This window comes from Gopherus evgoodei, unplaced genomic scaffold (genome assembly GCF_007399415.2).
Source record: "Gopherus evgoodei ecotype Sinaloan lineage unplaced genomic scaffold, rGopEvg1_v1.p scaffold_206_arrow_ctg1, whole genome shotgun sequence".
NCBI lineage: Eukaryota > Metazoa > Chordata > Testudines > Testudinidae > Gopherus > Gopherus evgoodei.
This window is the reverse complement of record NW_022059869.1, coordinates 37,070-56,052: the sequence shown is the minus strand read 5'-3', so window position 1 is coordinate 56,052 and position 18,983 is coordinate 37,070. Positions and strand designations below refer to the sequence as shown.

The window sequence follows — 18,983 nt, the reverse complement described above, 5'->3', positions numbered from 1 at the left end:
TTGAAACAGATCTGTCCCCTCCCATGTACATGCCCTGGCCACTGCGTTATGGGATCTCTCTCAATTTCTCCTGCTCAAGACCCTTTGTGAGTCTAACTCCAGCACCCATTGGTTCCAATGGAGCTATGCTGATTTACACACTCTGGGGATCTGGCCAATTGACTTCAATGGATCTGCTCTGATTTAGACCAGTGGAAGATTTGGCTCAAAGTGTCATTACCTGAGCTGAGAATGTCACATACACTAATTACCCACAAATCTCTGCTCTCTGACTGGAAAAAAAATGAGAGAATCAACACTAATTGAGAAACCTGAATTTCCCCAATATATTCCTTAGAGCTGTTTTCACCTCCTTGTTTTTCAGGCTGTAGACGATGGGGTTTAACATGGGGGTCAAGATGTTGTACTGGATGGAGAATATTTCATCCAGAACCACAGAGGAGATTGAGCTGGGTTTTGTGTACTGGAGAAAACCTGTCACGTACAACAAGCCAACCACTATAAGGTGGGAGCTGCAGGTGGAGAAGGCTTTATGCCTGCCCTCGGCAGAGCGTATCCTCAGGATGGTGGAGATGATGTGAATGTAGATTAGGGCGAGGAGGAAGGAGCTCAACCCTAATACCAGGTTGTGTTCTGTATTTGGTTGTCATGGTTTTTGTTCCTATGGCAACTGAGTTAGATTATTAGGGGGTCAAGACACCTCCCACCTCCCCCCATTTACCAGCCTTTTACAACCTGGCCTGTGCTCCCTGCACTGTCCACCTCTCCCACTCCTGGGATCCCTTTTTAATTCCATGCTCTGCTAGGGTTGCCACCTGTCCAGGTTTTCCCAGGAAAACCCTTTTCCCTTTGTTGAGATAGCTGTCCTGGGAAGTCTATCTGGGTGCTTGGTTCGTGCTATCAGCTGTCCAGTGTGATGGGCTCAGGACCATCCCAGCTGTATCTAACAGGTGGCAGCCCTACAGATCTTCCAAAGGTCCTGGGTTTTGTGGGACTGTCCCACTTTGACCCCAACCCCCTGTCGCGGTTGAAGCAGCTCCTATCCTGCGGGGATGGCTGAGCTCGACTCCCTGCTCTAGGCATTCTGCCCTGATCCCTGGCACGTGGGCTTGAAGTAACGCTCATACTTGGCTCAGCCCCAGAGGGGGGAGCGAGGGCATGGCCAGGCCAAACACAAACGTTGCTGTGACTCCACACACCAGGAACCAGGGCGTAATGCCCAGAGCAGGGAGCTGAGCCCAGCCAGCTCTGCAGGACAGGAGCTGCCACTATAGGGTGAGTATGAGACAGGCTCACTCTGCAACCCACCCCCCACCTACCCTGGGGCAGCACCTGTCCCTCCAGGGGCCTTCCACCCCCAGGCAGCACCTAGCCCCTGCATCCACAGACCACTTTTCCCCTGGGGGCAGCACCCATCCCACTGTAGCCACTTGAAATATTGGGAGGTATAACCCTACCCCAGCCAGTGCTGCCCAACCCCTCCCCAGGCTGAGCACACCCTGCCATCCACCTCCCCTGATTTACATCCACTCCCTTGCAACCTGGCTTGTGCTCCCCACACTGCTCACCTCCATCTCTGCTGGGATCCCTTTCTGATTCCACTCCCCTGGCCAGCTACCAGGTTCCCTCACCAATCCTCCCCCCGCATCCCCACCAGCCTGCACCCTCCACACTGCCCACCTCCCGCCATTTACCATTCCCTGCAGCCTGACCTGCACTCCCCACACCACCCTCCTCCCTGCTGCTGGGATCTCTCCCCAATTCCCATTCTTTGCCTGCATGTCCCACGCTGCTGTCTCCTCTATTGCTGGGATCCCTTCCCCAGTTTACCACTCCCCTCCCATCTAGCCTGTGCTCCCCACGCCACCTACCTCCCTCACTCCTGGGATCCTGCCCTGATCTCATATCCCCACATCCAACCTGCCTTCCCCACGCTGCCTGCCTCCCCCACTGCAGACATCCTTGATCCAACAAGAACTAGAAACCAAGATAGGAAAAAAAAAAGATCTTTTGTTTCTTTTTTAGCTAATCCTTATTTCTGAGAGGGTGAACAACCTATTTACAAAGGTCACTTTATACAGTGCACAAATCCATCGGTTGCAAGATGCCAAAACCAATCCTGCTTCTCCCATTGTGGGGCCCAAAGATTATAAATCCTCATGAAAGTGAGGGCTAAATTAATGAGTGTGAAATGAACATAGCTGAACTTGAAGTGGGGGCGGGGGATAACTGCAAAGGGAAGGATGAGATGGAGTGTACTCAGGTGAACACACTGGATAACACTGAGAAATACACACACATATGAACACAAGCATAAATGTAGAAGCAAAAACACACTTACACAGACTATGCATGTACACACCCATGGAGCTACGCACCCTCCCCCATTCAGAGCTAAACACACACACAGCAAGAGGCACCTACCCACATGTATATCTGTACGCATACACAAGAGAGAAAGACACACCAAAATACACACAGATTTAAGCATACATATTAACTTACACACAGAGACAATACACAGCTATCTAGATTTATACACCCATGTGTAGATTTATACACCCATGTGTACAGACAAACACACCCACACATAGATTGACCCACATACACACACAGAGGCAAACACACCAGGATACATGCATAGATTTGCATGCACACAGACACACACACACACACACAAATACATTCTCTCTCACACACAGACAACAACAATGAATTTGTAACCTATTAAGCAGAGTACATCAGAACCAGGCCCAGATCCTCAAAGGTATTTAGGTGCCTTGAGGATCTTGGTCCAAAAGCGATGGGATACTACAGTCAGAGGGTGTCAATTTTACAATCTGAGAGGGGCAATCCAAGGGTGAGAGAGTTTTACAGTCTAAAAAACAGTCTGTTGGTGACAGATTGTGATAATGAAATTGACACTCAGAGGTGACAGGGCATTACAGACTAGGATGAGAAGTCAAGACAATCTGCCGGTGCCAGTCAGAGGTTGATTACATTACAATACCTAAAAGAAATATCCCGATACTGAGGAGAATCTCAGATCCAGACAATATGCATTTTCGCTCTTTCCCCCGCTGACGGATGGGCTGAATTTCCAAGAGGCAAGTGTGGAAGGCACATTACCAGTTATATCCTCTTCATCTTGTAGGCCCTGCTGGCTCCAGGATGTGGCTCCAGCTCATTGCTGGGAGAGGCGAAGGTGAAGAAGCTGTTGCTGGATTCATCCGCAGGTAGGGATGTGGCAAAGACGGGTTTGAAGTGGAAGTCTCCCTCTCCACACCTGCCCCGGACCGGCGTTGCATGCCCAGGGAACTTGGCAGCATTACCTAGTAAGGGGGTGATACAGGGTCAGTTGGATGCTGGATTCTCTATCAAGATAGACATTAGTGACTATAATAGTGTGACAATTCGGGGATTGAACATAGAATCTCCAAATCTAAGACCGTGAGTGACCGCGGCTTGATTTAAATCCAGGAGCTAAGGTTGGGTTTGTCACAGGACACGGTAGAATTTGAAGGCTTGATTTAGACCTAAATCCATTAGCCTGGATTCATAAACCTTTTGATGAGGAGGTACCAGCCACGAAAGAGACAAATGCAACGCTCAAGAGTCCAGCCCCCAAAATTCATGAGATTTGCTTACAAAATCATCATGTTCTTAAAATTATATTATATACAAAATTTCCTTCTGGTTCTGTAGCATTTATTGGTCACAGTTTCCCTCTTTTCTCTGCAACCATGGGGGCTAGAAACTTACCCTTTTTTTAAACACACCAAATGCCCAGAGACTCACAGTAAAGTTTGTGCGTTGGTGATACCACGTGGCTAGCTAAGGTTGGAGAAATTACAAGGGATGTTCAAAGCTTTCAGATTCAGGGTGTGAATTAACCCATGTTCTGGAAAAATCCCCTCTGATGGAGGAGAAAGGAGCTTAATCTCCACTGCCCTTTCAGTCCATGGTCTCTTCTCTTAGGCTGCCAAGGAGGGGGGCTATTAGTGTGAGTGGGGTTTGATAGATGGACAACTGTCCAAGCTGAGAACCCATCAACTTGTCTCACACAGGAGTGTCTAATCAAATATTTCACATCACTTGGAGAGTGACTGCTCTGTGTGAAGCCCTTCTTCTTCAAACACACACACATATGTGCCTCCTCCTGTCCTATCGCATGGAGGGAGAGTTCAGTCTCTATAGCTCACTAAACCCTTGTCCCTTCCACTAATAGTATCAGTGTAGTGACTCCTTATGCCTGCTTTTGCAACCTCTGTGAGTAGTGAAATGAGAACTCTCCACAGATCTTACCCAATGGGAAGCCAAAGACAGCAGACTGAGGCATCATGGGAGGCTCATGGGCAGCCTCCTGATTAGCCATGGCAATGTTGCGCAGATGGAGGCTGTCATAGAGGCCCTGGAGTGTCTGGTACTGGCGGTTATGCTCCATGAGCTTCTCAGAGAGCTTGCTGAACTTCTTCTTGTACTCCTCCAGCACCTTCTTCAGGGAGGAGACCTCGCTCTTCACGGAGGTCAGTTCCATGTCCTTGCTCTGCAGCTGCTGGGTGTACACCTTCTCCATCTGCTTCAGGTGTCCCTCAGCCTTGCTTTAGGTGTATTCCTGGTACAGGTGCTCCTGGTGAACCTGCCATGTGGAGATTATGACAGGTGTGACAGGCTTCTTTGACCACTAATTGTCAAAGGAAAGTGAAGTCACCGCATCTGAGATATTGTAGCATGACTACAGTGTACCAAAGGAAGAATGGTCTGGAGTTAAGGTGCTGGACTGGGACTTATGAGATCTGGATTCAGTTCCCATTGCTGCCACAGTGACTTTGGGTAAGTCACTTACGTCAATATTCTCAAGAGGGACTCAAATTTAGGGTTGCCAACATGAGACATCTATGGACTGATTTTCAGATGTACTGAGCACTCCACACTCCAGCTGAAGCTGATAAGAGCTGTGGGGTGCACAGTGTGATGTTATTGACATAAACTGTGACTGTATAAATCCTTGTTGCAACCAAGGTCCTATGGTTGCACCAGGTCTTGTACAAGGAGGCCAAGTGGGGTGTCTATGGAAAGGTTGTAGTCTGCTGGTTATGATTATGCTGTCTGTATGCGTGTACCTTTTTTTTTTTGTATTCAATGTTATGAATATTGACTATGTACTTGTTTGGTTCTAAGTAGCCTCAGTGAAGCATTTGGTCAGCTTCTTCGGAAAGGACTATTCTCAGTAAGTGCCCAATCAAGAAACACTTAACTAACCATGGATTTTGTGAGGTGCCAATCCACATCTGAGCTCTCCTGGGAACATTCACACTAACATGTAAAGAATGGTGTCGGCCTGCAAAAAGCTGCGTCATTCATAGACATGTGACTTGCCCAGGTGACTGCAAACTCCATCTTGTTGAGGGAATTTTACACAGGAGAACAAAGAGGTTTCCACCCACAAGAGAGAGACTATATAAGGCCCTGAAAACCCCTCCATTTTGTCTTCAGCTAGCTCAAAAGATAGCCTCTCCATCCCAAAGAGATGCCTGAAAGAAACTGGAACAAAGGACAGTAACTACGGGGGTGGGAGGGTGGGGGGTTGGCGTGAGTAATTGCTGGACCCAGACTAGAAAGGAGTCTAGTCTGTAAAAGAAGCATATTGGAACATCTCTGAGGGTGAGATTTACCTGCATTTAGTTTCCTACTGTATTAGCCTTAGATTTGCATGTTTTTGTTTTATTTTGCTTTGTAATCTACTTTGTTCTGTCTGTTATTACTTGAAAACACTTAAATCCTACTTATTATACTTAATAAAATCACTTTTTGCTTATTAATTGACCCAGAGCAAGTCATTAATTCCTGGGAAAGCAAAAAACTGTGCATATCTCACTATCAGTGTTATAGAGGGTGAATAATTTATGAGTTTACCCTGTAATAAGCTTATACAGACTAAAACGGATTTATCTGGGCTTTGGATCCCATTGGGAACTGGGTATCTGGGTGCTAGAGAAAGGAGAACTTTTTAAGCTGTTTTCAGTTAAGTCTTCAGCTTGTGGGGGATGTGGTTCAGACCTGGGTCTGTGTTTGTAGCAGGCTAGCATGTCTGTCGCAACAAGACAGGCTACTGAAGTCCCAAGCTGGCAGGAGAAAATGGGCTCAGAAGTAGTCTCAGCACATCAGGTGGCAGTCCCAAGTGGGTTTCTGTGACTCAACCTGTCACACACAGCATCTCTGTAAATCAGGTCATATGGGTCTCACGTTGAGCACTCAGATGCAAGGCTCCTAAAATTAGTGGACACTTAAAAATGTTGCTTTAATGTCCGTACTTCAGTTCCCTACATGTAAAATGGAGATAGTAATAGAGACATACTTCTCCTTGAGGATAATTCATGAATGTTTGTGAGGTGCTTTGATACTGTTGTGATGTAAGAAAGAAAGAAAGAAAGAATGTATAGCAAAGACGGAGAGAACTTTCCATGGTGACAGATGAGAAAGAGAGGAATGGCTAATAGAGTGATAATGTTTTACACTGACAGTTGGACAGAGAAGGAGGGAGGGAGAAGTGCAAATGCCACACTCCGGTGATTTTGAACTGGAGAGTGAACCTTCTCTGTGGTCCCAACAAAACCAAACAATGGGATTTCTTAATCCTATTCCATTCCCTTTGGCTCCTTTCCACAATTTTCAGGCAAAAAAATATAGCATGCTGGCCCTCCCTTTGGAGTCACCTAGGTGTCAGCTCTGCCCTCCATGTACAAGATATAAGTAGCCATAAAGACTGAATTTTGGATTTTTCATTCCTTTAACAAACAAAATCGCTTCCCAATTATATTTTCAGAGACACTTTTGAAAGTGTCTACCTATCCTAGGACATCATGCTGATGCCCCACCTGGGGTGGATTTACCTGGTATGTCCAGAAGGAGAGTGCACGGGAGCTGATGTCCAGCACAGTCTCTGGCCGAAGTCCAGCCAAAACCATGGCCTTGTGTTCTTCAGAGGGACTTAGCTCGATGCAAACAATGTCTAGCTTGCCAGAGAGGGCACTGTTGCAGGCAGGACAGACTGCTGGTGAACGGCTCAATTCCCCACTACCGTGCTGGTCACAGAAGATGTGTGAGCAAGCCGTGACCCAGGCATAGCCTGAGAGCTTGACACGGCACTTGCAGTAATTGCACAGCAACATATCCTCACACACGGACATTTCAACAGAGCCAATAGCAAGGGTGTTGACTCCAAAACAAATACCCCCTGGTGGAAAGGAATCTGCCACTCACCACACCAAACTTATAGAGCAAAACAAACATACAAGCTGGGATTCTTAAAGGGGCCTAAAAGAGTTAGGTGTCCAAGTCCCATTGAATATTGGGACTCAGGCATCTAACTTCCTTATGCTGCTTTATATATTCCAACTTAAAAGCTGAAGTGGAAACACTGACACTTTTATGCAGTATCAAAATAACCAGTTGGATATTTTTCTTCAGAAACCTCTTGTCTCTGTGAAGAAAAAAATGGCCCAATTTTCAAAAGTGGTGGCAACCAAAATCCCACATTTGGCCACTAAAATGGACACTGGATACTTTTAAAGGGCTATTTGGGGAAACTCTAAGTGTCAATCCTCATTTTGGAGTTCTGGACAACCCATGAGTGAAATTGGCCATGTCCCTTTAGGAGGTGACATTTCTTCCAGTCTAGTTAATATTTTGAAGGGGCAACTTTAATTCTTTTAATAGTGTCCAAAAGCCACATTGAGAGAGTCCTGTGCATGTCAATGGTGATAGAGTAGCACGGTTGCCAGAGATGCCCAGCTTTTGGGTATGTGCTTATCCAGCTTTTTACTTCTGCCAATGCACATGGGGTCTACAGTGTGCCAATGCAAGTTTGGCCTGTATTAACACCAAGGTGTTAGAGCAGGATGGGGCTGGGAGTTAGAACTCCTGGGTTCTCTTCCAGTTGTGGGAGAGAAGTGGAGTCTAGTGGTTAGGAGTCAGGACTCCTAGTTTCCATCCCCTCTTCTGCGCAGGCAGTAGAGTCTAGGGAGCTGAGAGGCAGGACTACTGGATTCTATTCCCAATTCTGGGAGAAGCCTGTTTTCTAGTGATTAGAACAGGTGGGACTGAAATTAAGGCTCCTGCAGTTGCTTCCTAACTCTGCCGTTGTTTCACTTTGCAGTGTTGTTGTAGCTATGTTGGTCCCAGGATATTAGAGGGACAAGGTGGGTGAGGTGATGTCTCTTTCACCAACAGAAGCTGGTTCAATAAAAAATAAGTTTTTGAGCTTGGTCCAGGTCTGGTCCAAAAGAAGAGCTCTCTCTATCTCAAAAGCTTGTCTCTTACACAAAAGGAAGTTGATCCAGTAAACGCTATCACTTCACCCACCCTGACTCTCTATAGCTTCATTTTGTGATCTTGGGCTAGTCAATTGTGTGTGCAAGTTTTGAGGGGGAACTATATGGCTATTAAAGCAACTACTTCCAAAGTGTATTTGTAGTTTTCTGCAAGGCTTTCAGTGCAGGTTTGGGGTGCACCAATGGCAGTTTCACAGGTGCTGGTAGAGGATTATTTCCATCTGCCATTATAGGCTATGACATGGGCCAACACGGATTTCTGTTGTCCCACCAATACAGGTTTAGTGAATACCAGTGGTGTCTGGTCACACATCTACATAGGATTCCTTGCTTTGGATGATGCACCTTTTGACAATGCAACTATGCAATGTTTTCCTGCTGTTGAGCGTGTGGTGTTTGCAGAGTACTGCCATGAGTCCATATGATGGATTTTTATATATCCAAATTGGCAATATTGGGACTTTCTGTCTGTTAATGTGAGCCTGGCTGACAGCAGTGTGTTTTTTGGTCATTAAAGTGGCCTTCTTAGGGCATCCACCCACACTGGTTTGGCATGAGCCAATATCGCCAACATTGCCATAGCATAAGCATGAAGCGTGCCAAAATGGGTGCCTCACAGCTTTGATATAAGCCCATGTGGGATTAGTGGGCACCCCATTGGTGTTTTTAGGAGTGTGTGTACAGGGTGTGTGGCGGACGGTTGCCCCATTGGCTTTGACAGAGCCACTGAATCACAAATGGCCCCATTTTATAAAACGGCGGCTGTACCTTCATGCCCTGCGGGGTGAATTTGACACTCCTTTATATTTGGCGGGAAAGACTGACACGAGGTGTGGGGAGGAGCTAGTATCGCCCAAAATAATATGAGGGCTGCTCGCTCATTGAGCGGAAACCACGCAGCGGTTAAAAAAAATCCATTTGGGCAGGGAAAGGGCAGGAAAATAACCACTTCTGGCGAGTAAATCCGTCTCTGCGCATGCGCCGCTGCTTCCATCCGCTTGCCCCTCCCCTCGCCGAGGAGCGTTCCAGCACCGCCCCCGCTCCCTCCCGCTCGCACCCGCCAACAACAGCGGCACGCGACAGCTTCACCCTTCAGCGTCCCAAAGCGTCTCGCGCCGCCCGCCCTGCCCAAAGCTGTTTGAGGGGAGGGCGGGGAAGGCGCGCGAGACGTACCATTGTAGAGAAAGGGGGAAAAGGACTAGGAGCTGAAGTGGTGCAAAATCCATCTAGCTCTTGAGCCATGAAGACAAAATTCGCTACAAAATATGTTGACTAGACACTGGTATCCCAAAATACGCCCAAAAGGGTCTCAGCTTTTTTACACCAAACAGCCTCCTTTTGCGGAAATGGTTTGGTCCAAAAATCCCTCCCCGGCCTCTCTGCACAGCCACTGTGGGGGAAGGCCGCTGTGACGTGGTGAAGTGAGCGGCCGCAGCGCCGCCTTCCCTGCCGACAAGCCCAGGCAGAACCACATGCTACTGCTGAGCTAGCGTCCAGGCCCGTCACCAGGGCACCTCCCCAGCCCGGCTGCCCGACCTGCTGCTGCCAGCCCCACGTCAATGGGTCACCCATGATGCACCTGCTGCCTAACTCATATCACCAGTGCACCCACGTGCCCCCTGCCTGACCCACATCATCAGGGCACCCGCCTGCCCTAGATATCAACAGGGCACCCATGCACCCACCCGCCGCCCAACCAATTTCAATAGGGGAGCCACGCATCCACTCCTGATCCAGGGGAAAATGGCACTGACACATCAGCTCCCTGACCTGCATCAAAATGGCATCCAGTTTCCCCATAAAGCTATGTCAAAAATGGTACCCACTGCAACATTTTTCAAAGTGGTACCCAAAGCTTCCCCCACAAAAAAGCCAAGTCAAACTGGCACCCACATGCCACCTCCACCCCATCTCAAAATGATACCAAAGAGATTCCAATAAAAACTGTCAAAGATACCCAACATCCCAACTCTCAACCCCTATCAAAATGGCACTCCATAAAAACCACATCAAAATGGCACCCACATTGCCCTCTCAACCCACATCAAAACAGCACCACTAGGATCCCAACAACAGCCATGTCAAAATGGTGCTCATCTGCATGTTAGGGGCAATACATGAGCAACCATCTTTTTATTGACTCTGCTCTGCCTCCTACACTGATGGGAGATGCTGCTGCTGGAAAGGGCCAGCTTTGAACTTACGACAGCTGGTGACTTTAGACTCCATTTCCCAGGATGCTAAAGACATCCCTGTTTGTACTGGTCTCATCCCTCCACCCCTGCCCGAATAACCATGCCATAAAATAACTCCCCATGGATTCAACTACTCCCACTGCTAACTGCAAATCTTACCAGCTGGTTTGAGGGTTCAATACTGTTATATTTGGATTATTTTGTTAATTTGGATTTAACTTGGTGGCTTCTACATTTCATAGCTTCTGTAGGCTGATCTTATTGCACACATCAGGGACTCCCTGCATCCCTCCATTTTCCCCCTGCCAGCAGCAATGGGTACATCCCCATTCCCACTTACCCCCATGCCAAGGTCCCCAAAGTTACCATGTGACAGGGGTTCTGTATGCTCTCATCTCTCTATAGCAGGGTCCCCCAATCTCCCCCTGCAATTGCATGGGCTCTCCCTGCACCTGATACCCCTCTATGCCAGGAGTTGTGTGCCCCCTTCCCCCAAACTGGATTTGCCCCACTAGGTTCTGTACACTCCTACTTCCCCTTCCTCCCCCGCTATACCAGGGGTGGTATGTATGCCCCCACTTCCCCTATTATTGGTCTCTGAGAAGCTATTTAGGGTTTCAAATGTTAAATTCTGGTGGTAGGACACACAAACGAGCTAGGGGTATTGCTAGGGTGGAAGGGGTTAATGGTTTCCATCAACCAGTTCTTTAGTCTATAGACAACTGCAGAGTTGCTTGAAGCAGCAGCTGTGCTAAACAGCTGGCAAAGGCTCCATGTGTCAATCTGTCTCTTCTCCCATTTTCCCCAAAAATGAACAGGTTGCTGGCCCTCACCACCTCAAACATTCCCACAAAAGTTGGAAATGATTGCATGCAGTGTTCCAAAGTTATCACATAGCATTTGTGTACTTGTCTGTACACATGTAATCAGAGACCTTCACCCAGTTAAAAAGCAATCACGTTAAAAGAATTGCAACTTCTCCCATAATATGGAGTACAAATAAAAATAAAAATTGGAGAATTACAAATTTTCAGGATTCATGCTGGTTTAATGTTAATACAGGATTTTGGGGAAATGCTTGTTTCTTATGTTCAGCTGAACCCTCAAAAGCTAGTTCGCACTCTTGATGACCAAATGGCTCATGTTTTCTGAGATGGCCCTGGTTTTGAGGGTCCAGCTTGTCATCTCTGCTCGTGACACTGAAAATTTGTCCTGACTTCAACAGAACTCCCCTGGTTACCTAAACTCAAAACCACATGTTGCTGAATTTGGTTCATATAGCATTGCCTCTCAGCTCCATCTCTCTCACTGTCTCCCAACTGTTCAGCACAACAGCTGCAAGATGTAGCAGGACTGCAGTGGTGGCTCCCAGGTCAATGGGAAAGGATCTACGTCTGTTTATTTGGGGTGAAGAGAAAACAGGATGATAGAGGATGCCAACATTCAAAGCACGAAATAAAGGTCGGAGTTGGTGTCAGAGGAGTGAGCGTGCACCTGTAGGGTGGGGGAGACATGGTTTAAATGCATTTAGGTTAAGATTTTCAAATCTATGGGATTTGCCTGTTAAAGTCCCATTATTTTTTTAAATGGGAACCAGGTGTCCAAATCCTGAGTGCATCTGAAAATCTCAGCCTAACCTAAATGGTGTTGGTAGTAGAAAACAGACAGTGGACATGGTGGAGTCAATTCATGGAAGAATGGAAAGCAATTTTGGACACAGCAGTAAATAGATCAATGTTGGTTAACATCCTGATCCTCAATTTTGTACAATTGCATAGATACTAGTGAGCAGGAGTTTTAAAAATACTTGGACAGATATTGTATCTCAGATAGGAGATCAAGCCCTAACTTATTTCACAGAAAGGGCAACTGAAAATTGCAATGCATTAAAGATGGGATTTTCAAAGGAGACTAATGCAGCATGGCATCTAACTCCCTTAAATCTCCTGTGAAAATCCCAACTACAGCCACTATTGACCTGGGCTGAATTCATACCAGTGGATTAGAGTTGATAAAGCTCCATTTCCCCCAGTTCTACCACTGCCCTTTTGTACAAAAAAACCCCAACTTTTACACATCCATTCAATCTAGTTTTATTATCTAGCCTGTTTTTAGTATACCCTTTCCTGGACATAACTTCAGAGTCTTTGTAATGCAGATCGGAGATGGGGCAAATCTTTTAATCTTCAGACCCCAAATTCTCTCTTACAGTTGATGATGGTGGAGAGAAAGATACATTTTCCTTTCCTTTAAGGCTCATCTCAAGTCATCCCTGCAAAGATAAAGGTTCACAGATACAGAATGCAGCACACAGTTGTGTCTTGGAAACCCAGCTGGTGCACTGAAACTAAGTCCTCCCAGCTGAGGACAGCATAGCTCCTAGTGCCTCAGTGCAGGCAATCTTTCAGCTCACATTGAAAATTACTATCTGGTTACTATAGCCCACCGCCTAAAGTTTACAGAGCAATATGTACAGAGCAGGTTGTTTTTAAACCCTATTTCTGTCCCCAGACTCCAGTCCCCTTCTGCGTCTGAGTATCTGATCCCACAAAATTCAGAAGGTGCTAACGGACAGCCAAACCCATCCAAGAGCACCCTGAGTGAAGAAAGGCCAAGTTTAATCTGCGATGACACAAAATCTCACTGCCCATGGCTCATGGCAGCAAGAGGAACGGTCATCGTGGCCACTCTTCCTTAAATGAACAGCTCTGAGAGCAAGAGGACTTCCTAGAAAGAACACCCGTAATTTCCCCAAATAGCAAACCTTTACTAAGCGGTTACCTCAGTAAAGTTCTGCAGCAGGGAGTTCCCGTTCATATGTGCAGAAAGATATGGCTTTCTGAAAGCACCTGCAGCTTCAGGCACTGAAAGGCAGCCTGGCAATGAAAGAAGATACCCAACATCCCAACTCTCAAGATCAGTTCAGAGACTGTTTGTTACTGAATGAGGAATGCATGACGCACCCTATATCAGACATTTGTTAACTGCTGGAAAACTATGGGTATGGCTACATTTGGAATTTCAAAGCGCTGCCGCGGCAGCGCTGTGGGAGCACTGCCGCGGCAGCGCTTTGAAGTGTGAATGTAGTCGGAGCGGCAGCACTGGGAGACAGCTCTCCCAGCGTTGCATGTAAACCACATCCCTTATGGGTGTAGCGTGCAGTGCTGGAAGCCGTGCTCCCAGCGCTGCTGCCCTGATTACACTGACGCTTTACAGTGCTGTATCTTGCAGCGCTCAGGGGGGTGTTTTTTCACACCCTAGTTGCAGCGCTGTAAAGTGTGAGTGTAGCCAAGGCCTATGTCTACCATAGTACCCCTTTTTTGTCCCACACCTTCTTCAATGGTGACATTGGCTGGGGGTACCAATTTGGGACCACACTAAGAAACTGGATGGATACGAACTTCCTGCAGCACTTACATCTGTGATTCCTGTAAGGGATCCAGGGTAAGGAGGGAGAAGCGAAACCAGTCAATCTTGTCTTCAGAGTTCTTGCCCCTTCAGAAGCAAAGAGGAATTATTTCCAGGCCATGACCTTATTTATTAAAAGAGCATGCTACCAGCTAAAGGGAAAACTCATTTCCTTGTATCTCTGTTCCTTCTTCATTTGCACAGAAACCAGACCCATGTTTTTGAAGAGGTCCCCTGGATCTGCTACTTATTCCCCTCACTGTCTGGGACTTTACATATGGTTGCATTGGAAACCATTAGAACATCAGTTCCCCTCACTCCCCAAATCAGACTTCAGCTACAGGTGTTTGTTTCATTAGTCTGCTCAGGGCATGTGTGTAATCAAGGTAAATCAGGTGAAACACGGACTGAACACGCAGTTCATCACAGCAGTCCCCTCCTAGTCCTAAAAGTGGCGATGTGGTTGCCCATCCCACACACAAACCACCACGACTCTGAGACCTCACGTGTTTGAGAATTTTAGCTGCTTCCTTACTCAACTTCCTCACATTGCAACATGGACTCCCTGGCTTCCCAGCTTCACCTGAAAGACATATAAAATCCCTGCATGCATAAATAGGGGAGTAGCTACTAGAAGCAGGGAGGTGATTTTACCCCTGTATATGGCACTGGTGAGTCTGATACTGGAATACCACATCGAGTTCTGGTGTACAGATTTTAAAAAGGACATTGAAAAACTGGAGAGGGTTCAGAAATGAACCATAAAAGTGATTCAAGAGCTGGAGAAAATGCCTGATAGTGAGATTTAAGATCTTCCATCTGTTTAGTTTAAATCAAGAAAAGGAAGCTTGAGAGAGGTGACCTGATTACAGGGTACAAGTATCTTCATGGGGAGAAAATACAGGGTCCTATAGGTCTCTTTAATCTAGTGGAGAAAGGAAGAACAAGAACCAATAGCTGGAAGTTAAAGCCAGGCACATTCAAATTAGAAATAAAGCCCATGTTTCTAACAGTGAGGGTGAGCGCACGTCCAGACTAACCCGCGGCATCGGCGGGTTAAAATCGATTGCTCGGGGATCGATATATCGCGTCTAGTCTGGACGCGATGTATCGATCCCCGAGCGCGCTTACATCGATTCCGGAACTCCATCAACCAGAACGGAGTTCCGGAATCGACATGGAAAGCCGCGGACATCGATGCCGCGCCGTCCAGACGGGTGAGTACCTCGATTTTAGAAATTCGACTTCAGCTACGTTATTCCCGTAGCTGAAGTTGCGTATCTAAAATCGATTTTAATACCTAGTCTGGACGTGGCCTGAATGAACAAACTCCCAAGGGATGGTGGATGCTCCATTCCTTGCTGTCTTCCAATCCAGACTGAATTCTCTGACCAGTATTAAACTGGAGATCACACTAGGCAATCTAACAGTTCCTTCTGGCGTATGTAGATCTGGCTTTTCAATATGGCCATACGAGCAGCTGCTAAGGGCACAGCAGTTACAGACAAGGAAATGGCACAGTGAAGTTACCTGGAGACGCTGTGAGGCGAGAGCTAGTGCAGGGAGCTATTTTAAAGGACCATGCGGGGAGAACGGCTGAGTTTTAGAAAGGAGAAGGAGTCAGGGAGTCATAGTGGGGGTTACTAGGTTATGTTCTATGCCCTGTACAATGCAGGAAGTCAGACTAGATGGCTATAATGGTCTTAAACCTCCTGTCCTTAAACCTTGACTCTATGTACTATGGGAAATGCCTAGATTTCACTGCAGGCCTGAAATGGAAGCCACACAGGGAGTTAATGCCTCTCTCCTTCCTTGGTGTAGTGGGGTCTGCTGAGGGCACATGTGGCATCAGGGTGGATCAGGTGAAAGATCGACTGAACATACAGTTCATCATGGCAGACCCACCCACGCCCTCAAACCCTGCTGCAACATCACCAGTGGCAAAAAGAGGGGTCTCATGGGTCTGAGAAGAAACTTCTTGTAGGCTGGGTCTCCCCTCCACACCCATCCTCAAGATAGTCCCCATCCATCCAATTATGGGCTGTCTCATACAGTAGTGCACTTCCCTCAATACTAAGTGTCTGTCCAAGGGGCACTCATTGTGCCACAAGAACGAGGACCTTATCCCCAATATTTCCGGAGTCTGAGACATAAGAACATAGGTCTCGCCATGGAAACTGAAGGATTAAAAAGTGCCTCAAGCACAGGGACAGTTGTGTGGTGACGGTTCTGGACTGGGACATGTGGGCTCAGTTCTCAGTTCTGCCACAGACTCCCTGGATGACCTCAAACAAATCCTTTTAAATCTCAGATTTGGGTTCCTAACTTCAGTGGGCTCCTTTGAAAATTTGTCTTCAGCTCTCTATACCTCAGTTTCCCATCTGCAATGCTGATACTTCCTCTTTTCCATCCTTTATAACCTAAGTAGACAAAGCCAACAAAAATCTTTGGGACAGGGATGGTCTCTAATAAAGTGTCTGTACAAACCCTAGCACAGTAGGGCCTCTAGGCTACAGTGTAATATAACTAATAAAACAGTGGATGGACCCATCAAGTCAAGCATCCTGCGTCTAGCAACACATCCCTGGCTACTTCCTAAGAGACCAGAGCAAGCCCTGAAAGCACAGGAGCTGATTATCTTTATCTCAGCTCAGGTAGGCCATAAAACCACTCAGTCCCTTTTCTTCAAGGCCCTACTCAGTTGGAGGCTCTTACCCTACTGTCCTTGGGGCTCAGGTCCAGGATGTTTCATTACAGATCATTTTCAAGATTCAGTTACAGTACTTAATTTTTCCACTTCAGCCTCAATCATTTCACGGCGGTGGGGAGTCAGTCTTCATCCTCAGCATCTCCACAATCTGAAATACGCAATGAAACATTCATAAGAGCGCGACCAACACAGCCTCTTCCTCTCTCCTACTGTAGCAGCTACACCAGAGATCAGAGTTGCCACTGGACGCATCTATACCTGATTTCCAGTACACCACAGGCCAGTTCTACGGGAGCATATCTAGGCAGAAAGAGAAAACACTATACATGGAGAGGAAAACAGCAGGAGTAAAAGGAAGTCACTTCTGGGGTGGAGGGAGGCAGTGAGCGCAAAGTGCAAGAGGAAAAGGGACGGGAATATTTTAGTGGACAAGTGGGTAAGCGCCCTCCTGATGCTTACAGAAGATCACATGGCCCTTTTAACATCCACAGTGAGCACGCAGGATCTCAAATTTTGTTAAGGTCTCAAGCAAAAGACCAAACAGCTTCAGACAGAAAGCATTAATTTATCTGCAGTGGCAGGAGGAAGAGATGAACCAGCCCTGGACAATGAGGATTTAAAAACTGAAGGCCTCAAGACATGTGAAGCCACAAGTCACTCCTACACTCCACTGCCACAGCTGAAAGTTGGATTAGTCAACACAGCAGGTAACAGATACTTTGATCAAGTCAGAGTTGAAAAACATCTGCTACATTACAAAGGCCAAAGCTGAATTTTTGATACACCTCAGCCTGCACTATTTGGGGGAAGGGAAATAGATCAGGGCAGGATTAGGCCTCCCAGACCACCTAACAGGAATACTCTGGAGTCCTCTTCTCCAGGTTGGAAATTTTAGGTCTTGCTAAAGCACTTGGAGAGGTAGTCAAATACAACCCAGGAGTCCTGACTCCCAGTCCCCCTTCTCTACAACTAGAAGTGATTCCCCTTGCTCTAACCATTAGTCCACACTCCCCCAGAGTTGGGAATAGAACCCAGGAATCCTAACTCCTAGCATCCTATTCTAACTCATTATAGTTGCCCCTAGATTTTGACAGTTTTGCAGTGTTTAACTCCCTGGGCAGGGATTATTCTCCATTTCTCTGTAAAAAGCCAATCTCTTACCAGCTCACTGAGTCTCATATCTGGAACGTGGCATTTCTCCAAAGCAACTGTTTCCTCCCAGCTCAATTCCATTTTCAGCCTAAAATGAAGAGATATCTACAGTGGTTTAGGATACACAGAACAAAACATGGCAACCAGACCACATCCAACCCTGACATAGCTATGTCAGAAAATTGATTTTTAAGAGTTACAGTAGAGACAGGATTGTAAAAGCCTCCACAGCAGGATGTTCCCACCTTTAGGAGTAAGCAGCAGCAAGTCACCAATAATGCAGAAGCCATAACCAATAAATTAATACGGTAATAAGCTTTTGTCCTTCTCTAGCTCCTTTCTTCCAAAAATCTCCAACAAAGGCTTTCAGAGGAGTCTAAGGGAATTAGGCACCTTACTTATCCCCTTAGGCTTCTCTGACAATCCCAGCCCAAATGCTTTACAAATATTAAGTCTCATCCACCCTGTGAAATCAATATCATCCCCACTGTATAGCTGGGGAAACTAAGGCACAGAGTGGCAAATCACTTGCCTAAAGTCACACAGCAAGAGGCAGAGCCATGAACAGAACCAAATAAAGGTCAATCTCAATTCGCCTGTCTCTAATAAGTAAGCCCCACCTCCTCCCAGCACCGGAAATGGAGCTCCCATTATCAACTATCTGAGCACTTCACAATTTCTTCCTGGTGATGTAGTGCATTGCTATTATCCACATTTTACAGATGAGGAATTGAGGCAGAGGGCCAGTTTTTAAAATGTCTGTGGGCACCTAAAGAGGCAGATTAAAATCAGTAGGGGTTAGCTACCTAGGCACTTCTGAACATCTCACTATGCATGGGGGAGGGATAGCTCAGTGGTTTGAGCATTGGCCTGCTAAACCCAGGGTTGTGAGTTCAATCGTTGAGGGGGCCATTTGGGGATTGGCCCTGCTTTTGAGCAGGGGGTTGGACTAGATCTGCTGAGGTCCCTTCCAATCCTAAGAATCTATGATCTGCATCTTCAGGTGCCCAAGTACCTATAGAAATCTGGCCCAGAGAGACAAACTTGCACAAGGTCACACAAGAATTTTGTGGGGGAGCAGGATATTAAGCCCATGTCTCAAATCCCAGGCTAGCACCCTAATTGCTGGTGCATCTTTCCTCTCAGCCCAAAAGGCTTTACACTTCCAGTCCCAGCGCTTTCTGA

General features: G+C 46.8%; 1 long non-coding RNA gene, 3 other non-coding genes and 1 pseudogene across 4 annotated transcripts; all 5 read right to left on the bottom strand.

The window, feature by feature from the left end:
- Positions 1–1,950: 1,950 nt before the first annotated feature.
- Positions 1,951–7,374, bottom strand: LOC115640122 (annotated as a pseudogene).
- A 5,687-nt stretch (positions 7,375–13,061) lies between these two features.
- LOC115640125 lies at positions 13,062–13,209 on the bottom strand. The gene has a single exon (XR_003997814.1). It is a non-coding gene; the product is annotated as a small nucleolar RNA SNORA79 (small nucleolar RNA).
- Positions 13,210–14,003: 794 nt separating this feature from the next.
- LOC115640123 lies at positions 14,004–17,872 on the bottom strand. The gene is made up of 3 exons (XR_003997813.1): positions 17,808–17,872; positions 14,472–14,519; positions 14,004–14,023 (listed from the first exon to the last, which is right to left on the bottom strand). It is a non-coding gene; the product is annotated as an uncharacterized LOC115640123 (long non-coding RNA).
- On the bottom strand, positions 14,294–14,371 carry LOC115640126. Its single transcript, XR_003997815.1, has one exon. It is a non-coding gene; the product is annotated as a small nucleolar RNA SNORD126 (small nucleolar RNA).
- Positions 15,761–15,838, bottom strand: LOC115640128. The gene has a single exon (XR_003997816.1). It is a non-coding gene; the product is annotated as a small nucleolar RNA SNORD126 (small nucleolar RNA).
- Positions 17,873–18,983: the final 1,111 nt, after the last annotated feature.